This window comes from Passer domesticus, chromosome 26 (assembly GCF_036417665.1).
Source record: "Passer domesticus isolate bPasDom1 chromosome 26, bPasDom1.hap1, whole genome shotgun sequence".
Classification (NCBI taxonomy): Eukaryota; Metazoa; Chordata; class Aves; order Passeriformes; family Passeridae; genus Passer; species Passer domesticus.
Window position 1 is genome coordinate 589052 of NC_087499.1, and position 26521 is coordinate 615572.

Here is a 26521-nt window from a genome sequence, read left to right on the forward strand (position 1 = left end):
AGGCAACTGTGTCTGGTTTGACAGTGCCAAGTGCCTCCTGCAAACTGACATCAGGAACCTGGCCTGGTGAGTTTTGTTTCTCAGGGGAAAGGGCATGGTTCGTGTCCAGGGCCCGGTGGCCCGGAGTGGCTGGCTGCCTGCTGAAATTCCTCATGGTTCAGGATATCTCCCAGATGCAAGGTGCCCCCACAGGCAACTGTGTCTGGTTTGAGAGTGCCAAGTGCCTCCTGCAAACTGACATCAGGAACCTGGCCTGGTGAGTTTTGTTTCTCAGGGGAAAGGGCATCGTTCGTGTCCAGGGCCCGGTGGCCCGGAGTGGCTGGCTGCCTGCTGAAATTCCACATGCTTCAGGATATCTCCCAGATGCAAGGTGCCCCCACAGGCAACTGTGTCTGGTTTGACAGTGCCAAGTGCCTCCTGCAAACTGACATCAGGAACCTGGCCTGGTGAGTTTTGTTTCTCAGGGGAAATGGCATCGTTCGTGTCCAGGGCCCGGTGGCCCGGAGTGGCCGGCTGCCTGCTGAAATTCCGCATGCTTCAGGATATCTCCCAGATGCAAGGTGCCTCCACAGGCAACTGTGTCTGGTTTGACAGTGCCAAGTGCCTCCTGCAAACTGACATCAGGAACCTGGCCTGGTGAGTTTTGTTTCTCAGGGGAAAGGGCATCGTTCGTGTCCAGGGCCCGGTGGCCCGGAGTGGCGGGCTGCCTGCTGAAATTCCACCTGGTTCAGGATATCTCCCAGATGCAAGGTGCCCCCACAGGCAACTGTGTCTGGTTAGACAGTGCCAAGTGCCTCCTGCAAACTGACATCAGGAACCTGGCCTGGTGAGTTTTGTTTCTCAGGGGAAAGGGCATCGTTTGTGTCCAGGGCCCGGTGGCCCGGAGTGGCCGGCTGCCTGCTGAAATTCCGCATGCTTCAGGATATCTCCCAGATGCAAGGTGCCCCCACAGGCAACTGTGTCTGGTTTGACAGTGCCAAGTGCCTCCTGCAAACTGACATCAGGAACCTGGCCTGGTGAGTTTTATTTCTCAGGGCAGAGGCCATCGTTTGTGTCCAGGGCCCGGTGGCCCGGAGTGGCCGGCTGCCTGCTGAAATTCCGCATGCTTCAGGATATCTCCCAGATGCAAGGTGCCCCCACAGGCAACTGTGTCTGGTTTGAGAGTGCCAAGTGCCTCCTGCAAACTGACATCAGGAACCTGGCCTGGTGAGTTTTGTTTCTCAGGGGAAAGGGCATCGTTCCTGTCCAGGGCCCGGTGGCCCGGAGTGACCGGCTGCCTGCTGAAATTCCGCATGCTTCAGGATATCTCCCAGATGCAAGGTGCCCCCACAGGCAACTGTGTCTGGTTTGACAGTGCCAAGTGCCTCCTGCAAACTGACATCAGGAACCTGGCCTGGTGAGTTTTGTTTCTCAGGGGAAAGGGCATGGTTCGTGTCCAGGGCCCGGTGGCCCGGAGTGGCTGGCTGCCTGCTGAAATTCCGCATGTTTCAGGATACCTCCCAGATGCAAGGAGCACCCACAGGCAACTGTGTCTGGTTTGACAGTGCCAAGTGCCTCCTGCAAACTGACATCAGGAACCTGGCCTGGTGAGTTTTGTTTCTCAGGGGAAAGGGCATCGTTCGTGTCCAGGGCCCGGTGGCCCGGAGTGGCCGGCTGCCTGCTGAAATTCCGTATGCTTCAGGATACCTCCCAGATGCAAGGTACCCCCACAGGCAACTGTGTCTGGTTTGACAGTGCCAAGTGCCTCCTGCAAACTGACATCAGGAACCTGGCCTGGTGAGTTTTGTTTCTCAGGGGAAAGGCCATCGTTCCTGTCCAGGGCCCGGTGGCCCGGAGTGGCCGGCTGCCTGCTGAAATTCCGCATGCTTCAGGATATCTCCCAGATGCAAGGTGCCCCCACAGGCAACTGTGTCTGGTTTGACAGTGCCAAGTGCCTCCTGCAAACTGACATCAGGAACCTGGCCTGGTGAGTTTTGTTTCTCAGGGGAAAGGGCATGGTTCGTGTCCAGGGCCCGGTGGCCCGGAGTGTGGCCGGCTGCCTGCTGAAATTCCGCATGCTTCAGGATATCTCCCAGATGCAAGGTGCCCCCACAGGCAACTGTGTCTGGTTTGACAGTGCCAAGTGCCTCCTGCAAACTGACATCAGGAACCTGGCCTGGTGAGTTTTGTTTCTCAGGGGAAAGGGCATCGTTCGTGTCCAGGGCCCGGTGGCCCGGAGTGGCCGGCTGCCTGCTGAAATTCCGCATGCTTCAGGATATCTCCCAGATGCAAGGTGCCCCCACAAGCAACTGTGTCTGGTTTGACAGTGCCATGTGCCTCCTGCAAACTGACATCAGGAACCTGGCCTGGTGAGTTTTGTTTCTCAGGGGAAAGGGCATCGTTCGTGTCCAGGGCCCGGTGGCCCGGAGTGGCCGGCTGCCTGCTGAAATTCCGCATGCTTCAGGATATCTCCCAGATGCAAGGTGCCCCCACAGGCAACTGTGTCTGGTTTGACAGTGCCAAGTGCCTCCTGCAAACTGACATCAGGAACCTGGCCTGGTGAGTTTTGTTTCTCAGGGCAAAGGCCATCGTTTGTGTCCAGGGCTCGGTGGCCCGGAGTGGCCGGCTGCCTGCTGAAATTCCGCATGCTTCAGGATATCTCCCAGATGCAAGGTGCCCCCACAGGCAACTGTGTCTGGTTTGACAGTGCCAAGTGCCTCCTGCAAACTGACATCAGGAACCTGGCCTGGTGAGTTTTCTTTCTCAGGGGAAAGGGCATGGTTCGTGTCCAGGGCCCGGTGGCCCGGAGTGGCCGGCTGCCTGCTGAAATTCCGCATGCTTCAGGATATCTCCCAGATGCAAGGTGCCCCCACAGGCAACTGTGTCTGGTTTGACAGTGCCAAGTGCCTCCTGCAAACTGACATCAGGAACCTGGCCTGGTGAGTTTTGTTTCTCAGGGGAAAGGGCATCGTTCGTGTCCAGGGCCCGGTGGCCCGGAGTGGCCGGCTGCCTGCTGAAATTCCGCATGCTTCAGGATATCTCCCAGATGCATGGTGCCCCCACAGGCAACTGTGTCTGGTTTGACAGTGCCAAGTGCCTCCTGCAAACTGACATCAGGAACCTGGCCTGGTGAGTTTTATTTCTCAGGGCAGAGGCCATCGTTTGTGTCCAGAGCCCGGTGGCCCGGAGTGGCGGGCTGCCTGCTGAAATTCCGCATGCTTCAGGATATCTCCCAGATGCAAGGTGCCCCCACAGGCAACTGTGTCTGGTTTGAGAGTGCCAAGTGCCTCCTGCAAACTGACATCAGGAACCTGGCCTGGTGAGTTTTGTTTCTCAGGGGAAAGGGCATCGTTCCTGTCCAGGGCCCGGTGGCCCGGAGTGGCCGGCTGCCTGCTTAAATTCCGCATGGTTCAGGATATCTCCCAGATGCAAGGAGCACCCACAGGCAACTGTGTCTGGTTTGACAGTGCCAAGTGCCTCCTGCAAACTGACATCAGGAACCTGGCCTGGTGAGTTTTGTTTCTCAGGGGAAAGGGCATCGTTCGTGTCCAGGGCCCGGTGGCCCGGAGTGGCCGGCTGCCTTCTGAAATTCCGCATGCTTCAGGATACCTCCCAGATGCAAGGTACCCCCACAGGCAACTGTGTCTGGTTTGACAGTGCCAAGTGCCTCCTGCAAACTGACATCAGGAACCTGGCCTGGTGAGTTTTGTTTCTCAGGGGAAAGGCCATCGTTCCTGTCCAGGGCCCGGTGGCCCGGAGTGGCCGGCTGCCTGCTGAAATTCCGCATGGTTCAGGATATCTCCCAGATGCAAGGTGCCCCCACAGGCAACTGTGTCTGGTTTGACAGTGCCAAGTGCCTCCTGCAAACTGACATCAGGAACCTGGCCTGGTGAGTTTTGTTTCTCAGGGGAAAGGGCATCGTTCGTGTCCAGGGCCCGGTGGCCCGGAGTGGCCGGCTGCCTGCTGAAATTCCGCATGCTTCAGGATATCTCCCAGATGCAAGGTGCCCCCACAAGCAACTGTGTCTGGTTTGACAGTGCCATGTGCCTCCTGCAAACTGACATCAGGAACCTGGCCTGGTGAGTTTTGTTTCTCAGGGGAAAGGCCATCGTTCGTGTCCAGGGCCCGGTGGCCCGGAGTGGCCGGCTGCCTGCTGAAATTCCGCATGGTTCAGGATATCTCCCAGATGCAAGGTGCCCCCACAGGCAACTGTGTCTGGTTTGAGAGTGCCAAGTGCCTCCTGCAAACTGACATCAGGAACCTGGCCTGGTGAGTTTTGTTTCTCAGGGGAAAGGGCATCGTTCGTGTCCAGGGCCCGGTGGCCCGGAGTGGCCGGCTGCCTGCTGAAATTCCGCATGCTTCAGGATATCTCCCAGATGCAAGGTGCCCCCACAGGCAACTGTGTCTGGTTTGACAGTGCCAAGTGCCTCCTGCAAACTGACATCAGGAACCTGGCCTGGTGAGTTTTGTTTCTCAGGGCAAAGGCCATCATATATGTCCAGGGCTCGGTGGCCCGGAGTGGCCGGCTGCCTGCTGAAATTCCGCATGGTTCAGGATATCTCCCAGATGCAAGGTGCCCCCACAGGCAACTGTGTCTGGTTAGACAGTGCCAAGTGCCTCCTGCAAACTGACATCAGGAACCTGGCCTGGTGAGTTTTCTTTCTCAGGGGAAAGGGCATCGTTTGTGTCCAGGGCCCGGTGGCCCGGAGTGGCCGGCTGCCTGCTGATATTCCGTATGGTTCAGGATATCTCCCAGATGCAAGGTGCCCCCACAGGCAACTGTGTCTGGTTTGACAGTGCCAAGTGCCTCCTGCAAACTGACATCAGGAACCTGGCCTGGTGAGTTTTGTTTCTCAGGGGAAAGGGCATCGTTCGTGTCCAGGGCCCGGTGGCCCGGAGTGGCCGGCTGCCTGCTGAAATTCCGCATGCTTCAGGATATCTCCCAGATGCAAGGTGCCCCCACAGGCAACTGTGTCTGGTTTGACAGTGCCAAGTGCCTCCTGCAAACTGACATCAGGAACCTGGCCTGGTGAGTTTTGTTTCTCAGGGGAAAGGGCATGGTTCGTGTCCAGGGCCCGGTGGCCCGGAGTGGCCGGCTGCCTGCTGAAATTCCGCATGCTTCAGGATATCTCCCAGATGCAAGGTGCCCCCACAGGCAACTGTGTCTGGTTTGACAGTGCCAAGTGCCTCCTGCAAACTGACATCAGGAACCTGGCCTGGTGAGTTTTGTTTCTCAGGGGAAAGGGCATCGTTCGTGTCCAGGGCCCGGTGGCCCGGAGTGGCCGGCTGCCTGCTGAAATTCCGCATGCTTCAGGATATCTCCCAGATGCATGGTGCCCCCACAGGCAACTGTGTCTGGTTTGACAGTGCCAAGTGCCTCCTGCAAACTGACATCAGGAACCTGGCCTGGTGAGTTTTGTTTCTCAGGGGAAAGGGCATCGTTCGTGTCCAGGGCCCGGTGGCCCGGAGTGTGGCCGGCTGCCTGCTGATATTCCGCATGTTTCAGGATATCTCCCAGATGCAAGGTGCCCCCACAGGCAACTGTGTCTGGTTTGAGAGTGCAAAGTGCCTCCTGCAAACTGACATCAGGAACCTGGCCTGGTGAGTTTTGTTTCTCAGGGGAAAGGGCATCGTTCGTGTCCAGGGCCCGGTGGCCCGGAGTGGCCGGCTGCCTGCTGAAATTCCGCATGCTTCAGGATATCTCCCAGATGCAAGGTGCCCCCACAGGCAACTGTGTCTGGTTTGACAGTGCCAAGTGCCTCCTGCAAACTGACATCAGGAACCTGGCCTGGTGAGTTTTGTTTCTCAGGGGAAAGGGCATCGTTCGTGTCCAGGGCCCGGTGGCCCGGAGTGGCCGGCTGCCTGCTGAAATTCCGCATGCTTCGGGATATCTCCCAGATGCAAGGTGCCCCCACAGGCAACTGTGTCTGGTTTGACAGTGCCAAGTGCCTCCTGCAAACTGACCTCAGGAACCTGGCCTGGTGAGTTTTGTTTCTCAGGGGAAAGGGCATCGTTCGTGTCCAGGGCCCGGTGGCCCGGAGTGGCCGGCTGCCTGCTGAAATTCCACATGCTTCAGGATATCTCCCAGATGCAAGGTGCCCCCACAGGCAACTGTGTCTGGTTTGACAGTGCCAAGTGCCTCCTGCAAACTGACATCAGGAACCTGGCCTGGTGAGTTTTGTTTCTCAGGGGAAAGGGCATCGTTCGTGTCCAGGGCCCGGTGGCCCGGAGTGGCCGGCTGCCTGCTGAAATTCCGCATGCTTCAGGATATCTCCCAGATGCAAGTTGCCCCCACAGGCAACTGTGTCTGGTTTGACAGTGCCAAGTGCCTCCTGCAAACTGACATCAGGAACCTGGCCTGGTGAGTTTTATTTCTCAGGGCAAGGGCCATGATTTTTGTCCAGGGCCCGGTGGCCCGGAGTGGCCGGCTGCCTGCTGAAATTCCGCATGCTTCAGGATATCTCCCAGATGCAAGGTGCCCCCACAGGCAACTGTGTCTGGTTTGACAGTGCCAAGTGCCTCCTGCAAACTGACATCAGGAACCTGGCCTGGTGAGTTTTGTTTCTCAGGGGAAAGGGCATCGTTTGTGTCCAGGGCCCGGTGGCCCGGAGTGGCCGGCTGCCTGCTGAAATTCCGCATGCTTCAGGATATCTCCCAGATGCAAGTTGCCCCCACAGGCAACTGTGTCTGGTTTGACAGTGCCAAGTGCCTCCTGCAAACTGACATCAGGAACCTGGCCTGGTGAGTTTTGTTTCTCAGGGGAAAGGGCATCCTTCGTGTCCAGGGCCCGGTGGCCCGGAGTGGCCGGCTGCCTGCTGAAATTCCGCATGCTTCAGGATATCTCCCAGATGCAAGGTGCCCCCACAGGCAACTGTGTCTGGTTTGACAGTGCCAAGTGCCTCCTGCAAACTGACATCAGGAACCTGGCCTGGTGAGTTTTGTTTCTCAGGGGAAAGGGCATCGTTCCTGTCCAGGGCCCGGTGGCCCGGAGTGGCCGGCTGCCTGCTGAAATTCTGCATGCTTCAGGATATCTCCCAGATGCAAGGTGCCCCCACAGGCAACTGTGTCTGGTTTGACAGTGCCAAGTGCCTCCTGCAAACTGACATCAGGAACCTGGCCTGGTGAGTTTTATTTCTCAGGGGAAATGGCATCGTTCGTGTCCAGGGCCCGGTGGCCCGGAGTGGCCGGCTGCCTGCTGAAATTCCGCATGGTTCAGGATATCTCCCAGATGCAAGGTGCCCCCACAGGCAACTGTGTCTGGTTTGACAGTGCCAAGTGCCTCCTGCAAACTGACATCAGGAACCTGGCCTGGTGAGTTTTGTTTCTCAGGGGAAAGGGCATCGTTCGTGTCCAGGGCCCGGTGGCCCGGAGTGGCCGGCTGCCTGCTGAAATTCCGCATGCTTCAGGATATCTCCCAGATGCAAGGTGCCCCCACAGGCAACTGTGTCTGGTTTGACAGTGCCAAGTGCCTCCTGCAAACTGACATCAGGAACCTGGCCTGGTGAGTTTTGTTTCTCAGGGCAAAGGCCATCATATATGTCCAGGGCTCGGTGGCCCGGAGTGGCCGGCTGCCTGCTGAAATTCCGCATGGTTCAGGATATCTCCCAGATGCAAGGTGCCCCCACAGGCAACTGTGTCTGGTTAGACAGTGCCAAGTGCCTCCTGCAAACTGACATCAGGAACCTGGCCTGGTGAGTTTTCTTTCTCAGGGGAAAGGCCATCGTTTGTGTCCAGGGCCCGGTGGCCCGGAGTGGCCGGCTGCCTGCTGATATTCCGTATGGTTCAGGATATCTCCCAGATGCAAGGTGCCCCCACAGGCAACTGTGTCTGGTTTGACAGTGCCAAGTGCCTCCTGCAAACTGACATCAGGAACCTGGCCTGGTGAGTTTTGTTTCTCAGGGGAAAGGGCATCGTTCCTGTCCAGGGCCCGGTGGCCCGGAGTGGCCGGCTGCCTGCTGAAATTCCGCATGCTTCAGGATATCTCCCAGATGCAAGGTGCCCCCACAGGCAACTGTGTCTGGTTTGACAGTGCCAAGTGCCTCCTGCAAACTGACATCAGGAACCTGGCCTGGTGAGTTTTGTTTCTCAGGGGAAAGGGCATCGTTCGTGTCCAGGGCCCGGTGGCCCGGAGTGGCCGGCTGCCTGCTGAAATTCCGCATGCTTCAGGATATCTCCCAGATGCAAGGTGCCCCCACAGGCAACTGTGTCTGGTTTGACAGTGCCAAGTGCCTCCTGCAAACTGACATCAGGAACCTGGCCTGGTGAGTTTTGTTTCTCAGGGGAAAGGGCATCGTTCCTGTCCAGGGCCCGGTGGCCCGGAGTGGCCGGCTGCCTGCTGAAATTCCGCATGCTTCAGGATATCTCCCAGATGCATGGTGCCCCCACAGGCAACTGTGTCTGGTTTGACAGTGCCAAGTGCCTCCTGCAAACTGACATCAGGAACCTGGCCTGGTGAGTTTTGTTTCTCAGGGGAAAGGGCATCGTTCGTGTCCAGGGCCCGGTGGCCCGGAGTGTGGCCGGCTGCCTGCTGATATTCCGCATGTTTCAGGATATCTCCCAGATGCAAGGTGCCCCCACAGGCAACTGTGTCTGGTTTGAGAGTGCAAAGTGCCTCCTGCAAACTGACATCAGGAACCTGGCCTGGTGAGTTTTGTTTCTCAGGGGAAAGGGCATCGTTCGTGTCCAGGGCCCGGTGGCCCGGAGTGGCCGGCTGCCTGCTGAAATTCCGCATGCTTCAGGATATCTCCCAGATGCAAGGTGCCCCCACAGGCAACTGTGTCTGGTTTGACAGTGCCAAGTGCCTCCTGCAAACTGACATCAGGAACCTGGCCTGGTGAGTTTTGTTTCTCAGGGGAAAGGGCATCGTTCGTGTCCAGGGCCCGGTGGCCCGGAGTGGCCGGCTGCCTGCTGAAATTCCGCATGCTTCGGGATATCTCCCAGATGCAAGGTGCCCCCACAGGCAACTGTGTCTGGTTTGACAGTGCCAAGTGCCTCCTGCAAACTGACATCAGGAACCTGGCCTGGTGAGTTTTGTTTCTCAGGGGAAAGGGCATCGTTCGTGTCCAGGGCCCGGTGGCCCGGAGTGGCCGGCTGCCTGCTGAAATTCCACATGCTTCAGGATATCTCCCAGATGCAAGGTGCCCCCACAGGCAACTGTGTCTGGTTTGACAGTGCCAAGTGCCTCCTGCAAACTGACATCAGGAACCTGGCCTGGTGAGTTTTGTTTCTCAGGGGAAAGGGCATCGTTCGTGTCCAGGGCCCGGTGGCCCGGAGTGGCCGGCTGCCTGCTGAAATTCCGCATGCTTCAGGATATCTCCCAGATGCAAGTTGCCCCCACAGGCAACTGTGTCTGGTTTGACAGTGCCAAGTGCCTCCTGCAAACTGACATCAGGAACCTGGCCTGGTGAGTTTTATTTCTCAGGGCAAGGGCCATGATTTTTGTCCAGGGCCCGGTGGCCCGGAGTGGCCGGCTGCCTGCTGAAATTCCGCATGCTTCAGGATATCTCCCAGATGCAAGGTGCCCCCACAGGCAACTGTGTCTGGTTTGACAGTGCCAAGTGCCTCCTGCAAACTGACATCAGGAACCTGGCCTGGTGAGTTTTGTTTCTCAGGGGAAAGGGCATCGTTCGTGTCCAGGGCCCGGTGGCCCGGAGTGGCCGGCTGCCTGCTGAAATTCCGCATGCTTCAGGATATCTCCCAGATGCAAGTTGCCCCCACAGGCAACTGTGTCTGGTTTGACAGTGCCAAGTGCCTCCTGCAAACTGACATCAGGAACCTGGCCTGGTGAGTTTTGTTTCTCAGGGGAAAGGGCATCCTTCGTGTCCAGGGCCCGGTGGCCCGGAGTGGCCGGCTGCCTGCTGAAATTCCGCATGCTTCAGGATATCTCCCAGATGCAAGGTGCCCCCACAGGCAACTGTGTCTGGTTTGACAGTGCCAAGTGCCTCCTGCAAACTGACATCAGGAACCTGGCCTGGTGAGTTTTGTTTCTCAGGGGAAAGGGCATCGTTCCTGTCCAGGGCCCGGTGGCCCGGAGTGGCCGGCTGCCTGCTGAAATTCTGCATGCTTCAGGATATCTCCCAGATGCAAGGTGCCCCCACAGGCAACTGTGTCTGGTTTGACAGTGCCAAGTGCCTCCTGCAAACTGACATCAGGAACCTGGCCTGGTGAGTTTTATTTCTCAGGGGAAATGGCATCGTTCGTGTCCAGGGCCCGGTGGCCCGGAGTGGCCGGCTGCCTGCTGAAATTCCGCATGGTTCAGGATATCTCCCAGATGCAAGGTGCCCCCACAGGCAACTGTGTCTGGTTTGACAGTGCCAAGTGCCTCCTGCAAACTGACATCAGGAACCTGGCCTGGTGAGTTTTGTTTCTCAGGGGAAAGGGCATCGTTCGTGTCCAGGGCCCGGTGGCCCGGAGTGGCCGGCTGCCTGCTGAAATTCCGCATGCTTCAGGATATCTCCCAGATGCAAGGTGCCCCCACAGGCAACTGTGTCTGGTTTGACAGTGCCAAGTGCCTCCTGCAAACTGACATCAGGAAACTGGCCTGGTGAGTTTTGTTTCTCAGGGGAAAGGGCATCGTTCGTGTCCAGGGCCCGGTGGCCCGGAGTGGCCGGCTGCCTGCTGAAATTCCGCATGCTTCAGGATATCTCCCAGATGCAAGGTGCCCCCACAGGCAACTGTGTCTGGTTTGACAGTGCCAAGTGCCTCCTGCAAACTGACATCAGGAACCTGGCCTGGTGAGTTTTGTTTCTCAGGGGAAAGGGCATCGTTCGTGTCCAGGGCCCGGTGGCCCGGAGTGGCCGGCTGCCTGCTGAAATTCCGCATGCTTCAGGATATCTCCCAGATGCAAGGTGCCCCCACAGGCAACTGTGTCTGGTTTGACAGTGCCAAGTGCCTCCTGCAAACTGACATCAGGAACCTGGCCTGGTGAGTTTTGTTTCTCAGGGGAAAGGGCATCGTTCGTGTCCAGGGCCCGGTGGCCCGGAGTGGCCGGCTGCCTGCTGAAATTCCGCATGCTTCAGGATATCTCCCAGATGCAAGGTGCCCCCACAGGCAACTGTGTCTGGTTTGACAGTGCCAAGTGCCTCCTGCAAACTGACATCAGGAACCTGGCCTGGTGAGTTTTGTTTCTCAGGGGAAAGGGCATCGTTCGTGTCTAGGGCCCGGTGGCCCGGAGTGGCCGGCTGCCTGCTGAAATTCCACATGCTTCAGGATATCTCCCAGATGCAAGGTGCCCCCACAGGCAACTGTGTCTGGTTTGACAGTGCCAAGTGCCTCCTGCAAACTGACATCAGGAACCTGGCCTGGTGAGTTTTGTTTCTCAGGGGAAAGGGCATCGTTCGTGTCCAGGGCCCGGTGGCCCGGAGTGGCCGGCTGCCTGCTGAAATTCCGCATGCTTCAGGATATCTCCCAGATGCAAGTTGCCCCCACAGGCAACTGTGTCTGGTTTGACAGTGCCAAGTGCCTCCTGCAAACTGACATCAGGAACCTGGCCTGGTGAGTTTTATTTCTCAGGGCAAGGGCCATGATTTTTGTCCAGGGCTCGGTGGCCCGGAGTGGCCGGCTGCCTGCTGAAATTCCGCATGCTTCAGGATATCTCCCAGATGCAAGGTGCCCCCACAGGCAACTGTGTCTGGTTTGAGAGTGCCAAGTGCCTCCTGCAAACTGACATCAGGAACCTGGCCTGGTGAGTTTTGTTTCTCAGGGGAAAGGGCATCGTTCCTGTCCAGGGCCCGGTGGCCCGGAGTGACCGGCTGCCTGCTGAAATTCCGCATGGTTCAGGATATCTCCCAGATGCAAGGAGCACCCACAGGCAACTGTGTCTGGTTTGACAGTGCCAAGTGCCTCCTGCAAACTGACATCAGGAACCTGGCCTGGTGAGTTTTGTTTCTCAGGGGAAAGGGCATCGTTCGTGTCCAGGGCCCGGTGGCCCGGAGTGGCCGGCTGCCTTCTGAAATTCCGTATGCTTCAGGATACCTCCCAGATGCAAGGTACCCCCACAGGCAACTGTGTCTGGTTTGACAGTGCCAAGTGCCTCCTGCAAACTGACATCAGGAACCTGGCCTGGTGAGTTTTGTTTCTCAGGGGAAAGGCCATCGTTCCTGTCCAGGGCCCGGTGGCCCGGAGTGGCCGGCTGCCTGCTGAAATTCCGCATGGTTCAGGATATCTCCCAGATGCAAGGTGCCCCCACAGGCAACTGTGTCTGGTTTGACAGTGCCAAGTGCCTCCTGCAAACTGACATCAGGAACCTGGCCTGGTGAGTTTTGTTTCTCAGGGGAAAGGGCATCGTTCGTGTCCAGGGCCCGGTGGCCCGGAGTGGCCGGCTGCCTGCTGAAATTCCGCATGCTTCAGGATATCTCCCAGATGCAAGGTGCCCCCACAAGCAACTGTGTCTGGTTTGACAGTGCCATGTGCCTCCTGCAAACTGACATCAGGAACCTGGCCTGGTGAGTTTTGTTTCTCAGGGGAAAGGCCATCGTTCGTGTCCAGGGCCCGGTGGCCCGGAGTGGCCGGCTGCCTGCTGAAATTCCGCATGCTTCAGGATATCTCCCAGATGCAAGGTGCCCCCACAGGCAACTGTGTCTGGTTTGAGAGTGCCAAGTGCCTCCTGCAAACTGACATCAGGAACCTGGCCTGGTGAGTTTTGTTTCTCAGGGGAAAGGGCATCGTTCGTGTCCAGGGCCCGGTGGCCCGGAGTGGCCGGCTGCCTGCTGAAATTCCGCATGCTTCAGGATATCTCCCAGATGCAAGGTGCCCCCACAGGCAACTGTGTCTGGTTTGACAGTGCCAAGTGCCTCCTGCAAACTGACATCAGGAACCTGGCCTGGTGAGTTTTGTTTCTCAGGGCAAAGGCCATCATATGTGTCCAGGGCCCGGTGGCCCGGAGTGGCCGGCTGCCTGCTGAAATTCCGCATGGTTCAGGATATCTCCCAGATGCAAGGTGCCCCCACAGGCAACTGTGTCTGGTTAGACAGTGCCAAGTGCCTCCTGCAAACTGACATCAGGAACCTGGCCTGGTGAGTTTTCTTTCTCAGGGGAAAGGGCATCGTTTGTGTCCAGGGCCCGGTGGCCCGGAGTGGCCGGCTGCCTGCTGATATTCCGTATGGTTCAGGATATCTCCCAGATGCAAGGTGCCCCCACAGGCAACTGTGTCTGGTTTGACAGTGCCAAGTGCCTCCTGCAAACTGACATCAGGAACCTGGCCTGGTGAGTTTTGTTTCTCAGGGGAAAGGGCATGGTTCGTGTCCAGGGCCCGGTGGCCCGGAGTGGCCGGCTGCCTGCTGAAATTCCGCATGCTTCAGGATATCTCCCAGATGCAAGGTGCCCCCACAGGCAACTGTGTCTGGTTTGACAGTGCCAAGTGCCTCCTGCAAACTGACATCAGGAACCTGGCCTGGTGAGTTTTGTTTCTCAGGGGAAAGGGCATCGTTCGTGTCCAGGGCCCGGTGGCCCGGAGTGGCCGGCTGCCTGCTGAAATTCCGCATGCTTCAGGATATCTCCCAGATGCAAGGTGCCCCCACAGGCAACTGTGTCTGGTTTGACAGTGCCAAGTGCCTCCTGCAAACTGACATCAGGAACCTGGCCTGGTGAGTTTTGTTTCTCAGGGGAAAGGGCATCGTTCGTGTCCAGGGCCCGGTGGCCCGGAGTGGCCGGCTGCCTGCTGAAATTCCGCATGCTTCAGGATATCTCCCAGATGCAAGGTGCCCCCACAGGCAACTGTGTCTGGTTTGACAGTGCCAAGTGCCTCCTGCAAACTGACATCAGGAAACTGGCCTGGTGAGTTTTGTTTCTCAGGGGAAAGGGCATCGTTCGTGTCCAGGGCCCGGTGGCCCGGAGTGGCCGGCTGCCTGCTGAAATTCCGCATGCTTCAGGATATCTCCCAGATGCAAGGTGCCCCCACAGGCAACTGTGTCTGGTTTGACAGTGCCAAGTGCCTCCTGCAAACTGACATCAGGAACCTGGCCTGGTGAGTTTTGTTTCTCAGGGGAAAGGGCATCGTTCGTGTCCAGGGCCCGGTGGCCCGGAGTGGCCGGCTGCCTGCTGAAATTCCGCATGCTTCAGGATATCTCCCAGATGCAAGGTGCCCCCACAGGCAACTGTGTCTGGTTTGACAGTGCCAAGTGCCTCCTGCAAACTGACATCAGGAACCTGGCCTGGTGAGTTTTGTTTCTCAGGGGAAAGGGCATCGTTCGTGTCCAGGGCCCGGTGGCCCGGAGTGGCCGGCTGCCTGCTGAAATTCCGCATGCTTCAGGATATCTCCCAGATGCAAGGTGCCCCCACAGGCAACTGTGTCTGGTTTGACAGTGCCAAGTGCCTCCTGCAAACTGACATCAGGAACCTGGCCTGGTGAGTTTTGTTTCTCAGGGGAAAGGGCATCGTTCGTGTCTAGGGCCCGGTGGCCCGGAGTGGCCGGCTGCCTGCTGAAATTCCACATGCTTCAGGATATCTCCCAGATGCAAGGTGCCCCCACAGGCAACTGTGTCTGGTTTGACAGTGCCAAGTGCCTCCTGCAAACTGACATCAGGAACCTGGCCTGGTGAGTTTTGTTTCTCAGGGGAAAGGGCATCGTTCGTGTCCAGGGCCCGGTGGCCCGGAGTGGCCGGCTGCCTGCTGAAATTCCGCATGCTTCAGGATATCTCCCAGATGCAAGTTGCCCCCACAGGCAACTGTGTCTGGTTTGACAGTGCCAAGTGCCTCCTGCAAACTGACATCAGGAACCTGGCCTGGTGAGTTTTATTTCTCAGGGCAAGGGCCATGATTTTTGTCCAGGGCTCGGTGGCCCGGAGTGGCCGGCTGCCTGCTGAAATTCCGCATGCTTCAGGATATCTCCCAGATGCAAGGTGCCCCCACAGGCAACTGTGTCTGGTTTGAGAGTGCCAAGTGCCTCCTGCAAACTGACATCAGGAACCTGGCCTGGTGAGTTTTGTTTCTCAGGGGAAAGGCCATCGTTCCTGTCCAGGGCCCGGTGGCCCGGAGTGACCGGCTGCCTGCTGAAATTCCGCATGGTTCAGGATATCTCCCAGATGCAAGGAGCACCCACAGGCAACTGTGTCTGGTTTGACAGTGCCAAGTGCCTCCTGCAAACTGACATCAGGAACCTGGCCTGGTGAGTTTTGTTTCTCAGGGGAAAGGGCATCGTTCGTGTCCAGGGCCCGGTGGCCCGGAGTGGCCGGCTGCCTTCTGAAATTCCGTATGCTTCAGGATACCTCCCAGATGCAAGGTACCCCCACAGGCAACTGTGTCTGGTTTGACAGTGCCAAGTGCCTCCTGCAAACTGACATCAGGAACCTGGCCTGGTGAGTTTTGTTTCTCAGGGGAAAGGCCATCGTTCCTGTCCAGGGCCCGGTGGCCCGGAGTGGCCGGCTGCCTGCTGAAATTCCGCATGGTTCAGGATATCTCCCAGATGCAAGGTGCCCCCACAGGCAACTGTGTCTGGTTTGACAGTGCCAAGTGCCTCCTGCAAACTGACATCAGGAACCTGGCCTGGTGAGTTTTGTTTCTCAGGGGAAAGGGCATGGTTCGTGTCCAGGGCCCGGTGGCCCGGAGTGGCCGGCTGCCTGCTGAAATTCCGCATGCTTCAGGATATCTCCCAGATGCAAGGTGCCCCCACAAGCAACTGTGTCTGGTTTGACAGTGCCATGTGCCTCCTGCAAACTGACATCAGGAACCTGGCCTGGTGAGTTTTGTTTCTCAGGGGAAAGGCCATCGTTCGTGTCCAGGGCCCGGTGGCCCGGAGTGGCCGGCTGCCTGCTGAAATTCCGCATGCTTCAGGATATCTCCCAGATGCAAGGTGCCCCCACAGGCAACTGTGTCTGGTTTGAGAGTGCCAAGTGCCTCCTGCAAACTGACATCAGGAACCTGGCCTGGTGAGTTTTGTTTCTCAGGGGAAAGGGCATCGTTCGTGTCCAGGGCCCGGTGGCCCGGAGTGGCCGGCTGCCTGCTGAAATTCCGCATGCTTCAGGATATCTCCCAGATGCAAGGTGCCCCCACAGGCAACTGTGTCTGGTTTGACAGTGCCAAGTGCCTCCTGCAAACTGACATCAGGAACCTGGCCTGGTGAGTTTTGTTTCTCAGGGCAAAGGCCATCATATGTGTCCAGGGCTCGGTGGCCCGGAGTGGCCGGCTGCCTGCTGAAATTCCGCATGGTTCAGGATATCTCCCAGATGCAAGGTGCCCCCACAGGCAACTGTGTCTGGTTAGACAGTGCCAAGTGCCTCCTGCAAACTGACATCAGGAACCTGGCCTGGTGAGTTTTCTTTCTCAGGGGAAAGGGCATCGTTTGTGTCCAGGGCCCGGTGGCCCGGAGTGGCCGGCTGCCTGCTGATATTCCGTATGGTTCAGGATATCTCCCAGATGCAAGGTGCCCCCACAGGCAACTGTGTCTGGTTTGACAGTGCCAAGTGCCTCCTGCAAACTGACATCAGGAACCTGGCCTGGTGAGTTTTCTTTCTCAGGGGAAAGGGCATGGTTCGTGTCCAGGGCCCGGTGGCCCGGAGTGGCCGGCTGCCTGCTGAAATTCCGCATGCTTCAGGATATCTCCCAGATGCAAGGTGCCCCCACAGGCAACTGTGTCTGGTTTGACAGTGCCAAGTGCCTCCTGCAAACTGACATCAGGAACCTGGCCTGGTGAGTTTTGTTTCTCAGGGGAAAGGCCATCGTTCGTGTCCAGGGCCCGGTGGCCCGGAGTGGCCGGCTGCCTGCTGAAATTCCGCATGCTTCAGGATATCTCCCAGATGCAAGGTGCCCCCACAGGCAACTGTGTCTGGTTTGACAGTGCCAAGTGCCTCCTGCAAACTGACATCAGGAACCTGGCCTGGTGAGTTTTGTTTCTCAGGGGAAAGGGCATGGTTCGTGTCCAGGGCCCGGTGGCCCGGAGTGGCCGGCTGCCTGCTGAAATTCCGCATGGTTCAGGATATCTCCCAGATGCAAGGTGCCCCCACAGGCAACTGTGTCTGGTTTGACAGTGCCAAGTGCCTCCTGCAAACTGACATCAGGAACCTGGCCTGGTGAGTTTTGTTTCTCAGGGGAAAGGGCATCGTTCGTGTCCAGGGCCCGGTGGCCCGGAGTGGCCGGCTGCCTGCTGAAATTCCGCATGCTTCAGGATATCTCCCAGATGCATGGTGCCCCCACAGGCAACTGTGTCTGGTTTGACAGTGCCAAGTGCCTCCTGCAAACTGACATCAGGAACCTGGCCTGGTGAGTTTTATTTCTCAGGGCAGAGGCCATCGTTTGTGTCCAGAGCCCGGTGGCCCGGAGTGGCCGGCTGCCTGCTGAAATTCCGCATGCTTCAGGATATCTCCCAGATGCAAGGTGCCCCCACAGGCAACTGTGTCTGGTTTGAGAGTGCCAAGTGCCTCCTGCAAACTGACATCAGGAACCTGGCCTGGTGAGTTTTGTTTCTCAGGGGAAAGGGCATCGTTCCTGTCCAGGGCCCGGTGGCCCGGAGTGACCGGCTGCCTGCTGAAATTCCGCATGGTTCAGGATATCTCCCAGATGCAAGGAGCACCCACAGGCAACTGTGTCTGGTTTGACAGTGCCAAGTGCCTCCTGCAAACTGACATCAGGAACCTGGCCTGGTGAGTTTTGTTTCTCAGGGGAAAGGCCATCGTTCGTGTCCAGGGCCCGGTGGCCCGGAGTGGCCGGCTGCCTTCTGAAATTCCGTATGCTTCAGGATACCTCCCAGATGCAAGGTACCCCCACAGGCAACTGTGTCTGGTTTGACAGTGCCAAGTGCCTCCTGCAAACTGACATCAGGAACCTGGCCTGGTGAGTTTTGTTTCTCAGGGGAAAGGCCATCGTTCCTGTCCAGGGCCCGGTGGCCCGGAGTGGCCGGCTGCCTGCTGAAATTCCGCATGGTTCAGGATATCTCCCAGATGCAAGGTGCCCCCACAGGCAACTGTGTCTGGTTTGACAGTGCCAAGTGCCTCCTGCAAACTGACATCAGGAACCTGGCCTGGTGAGTTTTGTTTCTCAGGGGAAAGGGCATCGTTCGTGTCCAGGGCCCGGTGGCCCGGAGTGGCCGGCTGCCTGCTGAAATTCCGCATGCTTCAGGATATCTCCCAGATGCAAGGTGCCCCCACAAGCAACTGTGTCTGGTTTGACAGTGCCATGTGCCTCCTGCAAACTGACATCAGGAACCTGGCCTGGTGAGTTTTGTTTCTCAGGGGAAAGGCCATCGTTCGTGTCCAGGGCCCGGTGGCCCGGAGTGGCCGGCTGCCTGCTGAAATTCCGCATGCTTCAGGATATCTCCCAGATGCAAGGTGCCCCCACAGGCAACTGTGTCTGGTTTGAGAGTGCCAAGTGCCTCCTGCAAACTGACATCAGGAACCTGGCCTGGTGAGTTTTGTTTCTCAGGGGAAAGGGCATCGTTCGTGTCCAGGGCCCGGTGGCCCGGAGTGGCCGGCTGCCTGCTGAAATTCCGCATGCTTCAGGATATCTCCCAGATGCAAGGTGCCCCCACAGGCAACTGTGTCTGGTTTGACAGTGCCAAGTGCCTCCTGCAAACTGACATCAGGAACCTGGCCTGGTGAGTTTTGTTTCTCAGGGCAAAGGCCATCATATGTGTCCAGGGCCCGGTGGCCCGGAGTGGCCGGCTGCCTGCTGAAATTCCGCATGGTTCAGGATATCTCCCAGATGCAAGGTGCCCCCACAGGCAACTGTGTCTGGTTAGACAGTGCCAAGTGCCTCCTGCAAACTGACATCAGGAACCTGGCCTGGTGAGTTTTCTTTCTCAGGGGAAAGGGCATCGTTTGTGTCCAGGGCCCGGTGGCCCGGAGTGGCCGGCTGCCTGCTGATATTCCGTATGGTTCAGGATATCTCCCAGATGCAAGGTGCCCCCACAGGCAACTGTGTCTGGTTTGACAGTGCCAAGTGCCTCCTGCAAACTGACATCAGGAACCTGGCCTGGTGAGTTTTGTTTCTCAGGGGAAAGGGCATGGTTCGTGTCCAGGGCCCGGTGGCCCGGAGTGGCCGGCTGCCTGCTGAAATTCCGCATGCTTCAGGATATCTCCCAGATGCAAGGTGCCCCCACAGGCAACTGTGTCTGGTTTGACAGTGCCAAGTGCCTCCTGCAAACTGACATCAGGAACCTGGCCTGGTGAGTTTTGTTTCTCAGGGGAAAGGGCATCGTTCGTGTCCAGGGCCCGGTGGCCCGGAGTGGCCGGCTGCCTGCTGAAATTCCGCATGCTTCAGGATATCTCCCAGATGCAAGGTGCCCCCACAGGCAACTGTGTCTGGTTTGACAGTGCCAAGTGCCTCCTGCAAACTGACATCAGGAACCTGGCCTGGTGAGTTTTGTTTCTCAGGGGAAAGGGCATCGTTCGTGTCCAGGGCCCGGTGGCCCGGAGTGGCCGGCTGCCTGCTGAAATTCCGCATGCTTCAGGATATCTCCCAGATGCAAGGTGCCCCCACAGGCAACTGTGTCTGGTTTGACAGTGCCAAGTGCCTCCTGCAAACTGACATCAGGAAACTGGCCTGGTGAGTTTTGTTTCTCAGGGGAAAGGGCATCGTTCGTGTCCAGGGCCCGGTGGCCCGGAGTGGCCGGCTGCCTGCTGAAATTCCGCATGCTTCAGGATATCTCCCAGATGCAAGGTGCCCCCACAGGCAACTGTGTCTGGTTTGACAGTGCCAAGTGCCTCCTGCAAACTGACATCAGGAACCTGGCCTGGTGAGTTTTGTTTCTCAGGGGAAAGGGCATCGTTCGTGTCCAGGGCCCGGTGGCCCGGAGTGGCCGGCTGCCTGCTGAAATTCCGCATGCTTCAGGATATCTCCCAGATGCAAGGTGCCCCCACAGGCAACTGTGTCTGGTTTGACAGTGCCAAGTGCCTCCTGCAAACTGACATCAGGAACCTGGCCTGGTGAGTTTTGTTTCTCAGGGGAAAGGGCATCGTTCGTGTCCAGGGCCCGGTGGCCCGGAGTGGCCGGCTGCCTGCTGAAATTCCGCATGCTTCAGGATATCTCCCAGATGCAAGGTGCCCCCACAGGCAACTGTGTCTGGTTTGACAGTGCCAAGTGCCTCCTGCAAACTGACATCAGGAACCTGGCCTGGTGAGTTTTGTTTCTCAGGGGAAAGGGCATCGTTCGTGTCTAGGGCCCGGTGGCCCGGAGTGGCCGGCTGCCTGCTGAAATTCCACATGCTTCAGGATATCTCCCAGATGCAAGGTGCCCCCACAGGCAACTGTGTCTGGTTTGACAGTGCCAAGTGCCTCCTGCAAACTGACATCAGGAACCTGGCCTGGTGAGTTTTGTTTCTCAGGGGAAAGGGCATCGTTCGTGTCCAGGGCCCGGTGGCCCGGAGTGGCCGGCTGCCTGCTGAAATTCCGCATGCTTCAGGATATCTCCCAGATGCAAGTTGCCCCCACAGGCAACTGTGTCTGGTTTGACAGTGCCAAGTGCCTCCTGCAAACTGACATCAGGAACCTGGCCTGGTGAGTTTTATTTCTCAGGGCAAGGGCCATGATTTTTGTCCAGGGCCCGGTGGCCCGGAGTGGCCGGCTGCCTGCTGAAATTCCGCATGCTTCAGGATATCTCCCAGATGCAAGGTGCCCCCACAGGCAACTGTGTCTGGTTTGACAGTGCCAAGTGCCTCCTGCAAACTGACATCAGGAACCTGGCCTGGTGAGTTTTGTTTCTCAGGGGAAAGGGCATCGTTCGTGTCCAGGGCCCGGTGGCCCGGAGTGGCCGGCTGCCTGCTGAAATTCCGCATGCTTCAGGATATCTCCCAGATGCAAGGTGCCCCCACAGGCAACTGTGTCTGGTTTGACAGTGCCAAGTGCCTCCTGCAAACTGACATCAGGAACCTGGCCTGGTGAGTTTTGTTTCTCAGGGGAAAGGGCATCGTTCGTGTCCAGGGCCCGGTGGCCCGGAGTGGCCGGCTGCCTGCTGAAATTCTGCATGCTTCAGGATATCTCCCAGATGCAAGGTGCCCCCACAGGCAACTGTGTCTGGTTTGACAGTGCCAAGTGCCTCCTGCAAACTGACATCAGGAACCTGGCCTGGTGAGTTTTGTTTCTCAGGGGAAAGGGCATCGTTCGTGTCCAGGGCCCGGTGGCCCGGAGTGGCCGGCTGCCTGCTGAAATTCCGCATGCTTCAGGATATCTCCCAGATGCAAGTTGCCCCCACAGGCAACTGTGTCTGGTTTGACAGTGCCAAGTGCCTCCTGCAAACTGACATCAGGAACCTGGCCTGGTGAGTTTTATTTCTCAGGGCAAGGGCCATGATTTTTGTCCAGGGCCCGGTGGCCCGGAGTGGCCGGCTGCCTGCTGAAATTCCGCATGCTTCAGGATATCTCCCAGATGCAAGGTGCCCCCACAGGCAACTGTGTCTGGTTTGACAGTGCCAAGTGCCTCCTGCAAACTGACATCAGGAACCTGGCCTGGTGAGTTTTGTTTCTCAGGGGAAAGGGCATCGTTCGTGTCCAGGGCCCGGTGGCCCGGAGTGGCCGGCTGCCTGCTGAAATTCCGCATGCTTCAGGATATCTCCCAGATGCAAGTTGCCCCCACAGGCAACTGTGTCTGGTTTGACAGTGCCAAGTGCCTCCTGCAAACTGACATCAGGAACCTGGCCTGGTGAGTTTTGTTTCTCAGGGGAAAGGGCATCGTTCGTGTCCAGGGCCCGGTGGCCCGGAGTGGCCGGCTGCCTGCTGAAATTCCGCATGCTTCAGGATATCTCCCAGATGCAAGGTGCCCCCACAGGCAACTGTGTCTGGTTTGACAGTGCCAAGTGCCTCCTGCAAACTGACATCAGGAACCTGGCCTGGTGAGTTTTGTTTCTCAGGGGAAAGGGCATCGTTCCTGTCCAGGGCCCGGTGGCCCGGAGTGGCCGGCTGCCTGCTGAAATTCTGCATGCTTCAGGATATCTCCCAGATGCAAGGTGCCCCCACAGGCAACTGTGTCTGGTTTGACAGTGCCAAGTGCCTCCTGCAAACTGACATCAGGAACCTGGCCTGGTGAGTTTTATTTCTCAGGGGAAATGGCATCGTTCGTGTCCAGGGCCCGGTGGCCCGGAGTGGCCGGCTGCCTGCTGAAATTCCGCATGGTTCAGGATATCTCCCAGATGCAAGGTGCCCCCACAGGCAACTGTGTCTGGTTTGACAGTGCCAAGTGCCTCCTGCAAACTGACATCAGGAACCTGGCCTGGTGAGTTTTGTTTCTCAGGGGAAAGGGCATGGTTCGTGTCCAGGGCCCGGTGGCCCGGAGTGGCTGGCTGCCTGCTGAAATTCCGCATGTTTCAGGATACCTCCCAGATGCAAGGAGCACCCACAGGCAACTGTGTCTGGTTTGACAGTGCCAAGTGCCTCCTGCAAACTGACATCAGGAACCTGGCCTGGTGAGTTTTGTTTCTCAGGGGAAAGGGCATCGTTCGTGTCCAGGGCCCGGTGGCCAGGAGTGGCCGGCTGCCTGCTGAAATTCCGTATGCTTCAGGATACCTCCCAGATGCAAGGTACCCCCACAGGCAACTGTGTCTGGTTTGACAGTGCCAAGTGCCTCCTGCAAACTGACATCAGGAACCTGGCCTGGTGAGTTTTGTTTCTCAGGGGAAAGGCCATCGTTCCTGTCCAGGGCCCGGTGGCCCGGAGTGGCCGGCTGTCTGCTGAAATTCCGCATGCTTCAGGATATCTCCCAGATGCAAGGTGCCCCCACAGGCAACTGTGTCTGGTTTGACAGTGCCAAGTGCCTCCTGCAAACTGACATCAGGAACCTGGCCTGGTGAGTTTTGTTTCTCAGGGGAAAGGGCATCGTTCGTGTCCAGGGCCCGGTGGCCCGGAGTGTGGCCGGCTGCCTGCTGAAATTCCGCATGCTTCAGGATATCTCCCAGATGCAAGGTGCCCCCACAGGCAACTGTGTCTGGTTTGACAGTGCCAAGTGCCTCCTGCAAACTGACATCAGGAACCTGGCCTGGTGAGTTTTGTTTCTCAGGGGAAAGGGCATCGTTCGTGTCCAGGGCCCGGTGGCCCGGAGTGGCCGGCTGCCTGCTGAAATTCCGCATGCTTCAGGATATCTCCCAGATGCAAGGTGCCCCCACAAGCAACTGTGTCTGGTTTGACAGTGCCATGTGCCTCCTGCAAACTGACATCAGGAACCTGGCCTGGTGAGTTTTGTTTCTCAGGGGAAAGGGCATCGTTCGTGTCCAGGGCCCGGTGGCCCGGAGTGGCCGGCTGCCTGCTGAAATTCCGCATGCTTCAGGATATCTCCCAGATGCAAGGTGCCCCCACAGGCAACTGTGTCTGGTTTGACAGTGCCAAGTGCCTCCTGCAAACTGACATCAGGAACCTGGCCTGGTGAGTTTTGTTTCTCAGGGCAAAGGCCATCGTTTGTGTCCAGGGCTCGGTGGCCCGGAGTGGCCGGCTGCCTGCTGAAATTCCGCATGCTTCAGGATATCTCCCAGATGCAAGGTGCCCCCACAGGCAACTGTGTCTGGTTTGACAGTGCCAAGTGCCTCCTGCAAACTGACATCAGGAACCTGGCCTGGTGAGTTTTCTTTCTCAGGGGAAAGGGCATGGTTCGTGTCCAGGGCCCGGTGGCCCGGAGTGGCCGGCTGCCTGCTGAAATTCCGCATGCTTCAGGATATCTCCCAGATGCAAGGTGCCCCCACAGGCAACTGTGTCTGGTTTGACAGTGCCAAGTGCCTCCTGCAAACTGACATCAGGAACCTGGCCTGGTGAGTTTTGTTTCTCAGGGGAAAGGCCATCGTTCGTGTCCAGGGCCCGGTGGCCCGGAGTGGCCGGCTGCCTGCTGAAATTCCGCATGCTTCAGGATATCTCCCAGATGCAAGGTGCCCCCACAGGCAACTGTGTCTGGTTTGACAGTGCCAAGTGCCTCCTGCAAACTGACATCAGGAACCTGGCCTGGTGAGTTTTGTTTCTCAGGGGAAAGGGCATGGTTCGTGTCCAGGGCCCGGTGGCCCGGAGTGGCCGGCTGCCTGCTGAAATTCCGCATGGTTCAGGATATCTCCCAGATGCAAGGTGCCCCCACAGGCAACTGTGTCTGGTTTGACAGTGCCAAGTGCCTCCTGCAAACTGACATCAGGAACCTGGCCTGGTGAGTTTTGTTTCTCAGGGGAAAGGGCATCGTTCGTGTCCAGGGCCCGGTGGCCCGGAGTGGCCGGCTGCCTGCTGAAATTCCGCATGCTTCAGGATATCTCCCAGATGCATGGTGCCCCCACAGGCAACTGTGTCTGGTTTGACAGTGCCAAGTGCCTCCTGCAAACTGACATCAGGAACCTGGCCTGGTGAGTTTTATTTCTCAGGGCAGAGGCCATCGTTTGTGTCCAGAGCCCGGTGGCCCGGAGTGGCCGGCTGCCTGCTGAAATTCCGCATGCTTCAGGATATCTCCCAGATGCAAGGTGCCCCCACAGGCAACTGTGTCTGGTTTGAGAGTGCCAAGTGCCTCCTGCAAACTGACATCAGGAACCTGGCCTGGTGAGTTTTGTTTCTCAGGGGAAAGGGCATCGTTCCTGTCCAGGGCCCGGTGGCCCGGAGTGACCGGCTGCCTGCTGAAATTCCGCATGGTTCAGGATATCTCCCAGATGCAAGGAGCACCCACAGGCAACTGTGTCTGGTTTGACAGTGCCAAGTGCCTCCTGCAAACTGACATCAGGAACCTGGCCTGGTGAGTTTTGTTTCTCAGGGGAAAGGGCATCGTTCGTGTCCAGGGCCCGGTGGCCCGGAGTGGCCGGCTGCCTTCTGAAATTCCGTATGCTTCAGGATACCTCCCAGATGCAAGGTACCCCCACAGGCAACTGTGTCTGGTTTGACAGTGCCAAGTGCCTCCTGCAAACTGACATCAGGAACCTGGCCTGGTGAGTTTTGTTTCTCAGGGGAAAGGCCATCGTTCCTGTCCAGGGCCCGGTGGCCCGGAGTGGCCGGCTGCCTGCTGAAATTCCGCATGGTTCAGGATATCTCCCAGATGCAAGGTGCCCCCACAGGCAACTGTGTCTGGTTTGACAGTGCCAAGTGCCTCCTGCAAACTGACATCAGGAACCTGGCCTGGTGAGTTTTGTTTCTCAGGGGAAAGGGCATCGTTCGTGTCCAGGGCCCGGTGGCCCGGAGTGGCCGGCTGCCTGCTGAAATTCCGCATGCTTCAGGATATCTCCCAGATGCAAGGTGCCCCCACAAGCAACTGTGTCTGGTTTGACAGTGCCATGTGCCTCCTGCAAACTGACATCAGGAACCTGGCCTGGTGAGTTTTGTTTCTCAGGGGAAAGGCCATCGTTCGTGTCCAGGGCCCGGTGGCCCGGAGTGGCCGGCTGCCTGCTGAAATTCCGCATGGTTCAGGATATCTCCCAGATGCAAGGTGCCCCCACAGGCAACTGTGTCTGGTTTGAGAGTGCCAAGTGCCTCCTGCAAACTGACATCAGGAACCTGGCCTGGTGAGTTTTGTTTCTCAGGGGAAAGGGCATCGTTCGTGTCCAGGGCCCGGTGGCCCGGAGTGGCCGGCTGCCTGCTGAAATTCCGCATGCTTCAGGATATCTCCCAGATGCAAGGTGCCCCCACAGGCAACTGTGTCTGGTTTGACAGTGCCAAGTGCCTCCTGCAAACTGACATCAGGAACCTGGCCTGGTGAGTTTTGTTTCTCAGGGCAAAGGCCATCATATGTGTCCAGGGCTCGGTGGCCCGGAGTGGCCGGCTGCCTGCTGAAATTCCGCATGGTTCAGGATATCTCCCAGATGCAAGGTGCCCCCACAGGCAACTGTGTCTGGTTAGACAGTGCCAAGTGCCTCCTGCAAACTGACATCAGGAACCTGGCCTGGTGAGTTTTCTTTCTCAGGGGAAAGGGCATCGTTTGTGTCCAGGGCCCGGTGGCCCGGAGTGGCCGGCTGCCTGCTGATATTCCGTATGGTTCAGGATATCTCCCAGATGCAAGGTGCCCCCACAGGCAACTGTGTCTGGTTTGACAGTGCCAAGTGCCTCCTGCAAACTGACATCAGGAACCTGGCCTGGTGAGTTTTGTTTCTCAGGGGAAAGGGCATGGTTCGTGTCCAGGGCCCGGTGGCCCGGAGTGGCCGGCTGCCTGCTGAAATTCCGCATGCTTCAGGATATCTCCCAGATGCAAGGTGCCCCCACAGGCAACTGTGTCTGGTTTGACAGTGCCAAGTGCCTCCTGCAAACTGACATCAGGAACCTGGCCTGGTGAGTTTTGTTTCTCAGGGGAAAGGGCATCGTTCGTGTCCAGGGCCCGGTGGCCCGGAGTGGCCGGCTGCCTGCTGAAATTCCGCATGCTTCAGGATATCTCCCAGATGCAAGGTGCCCCCACAGGCAACTGTGTCTGGTTTGACAGTGCCAAGTGCCTCCTGCAAACTGACATCAGGAACCTGGCCTGGTGAGTTTTGTTTCTCAGGGGAAAGGGCATCGTTCGTGTCCAGGGCCCGGTGGCCCGGAGTGGCCGGCTGCCTGCTGAAATTCCGCATGCTTCAGGATATCTCCCAGATGCAAGGTGCCCCCACAGGCAACTGTGTCTGGTTTGACAGTGCCAAGTGCCTCCTGCAAACTGACATCAGGAACCTGGCCTGGTGAGTTTTGTTTCTCAGGGGAAAGGGCATCGTTCGT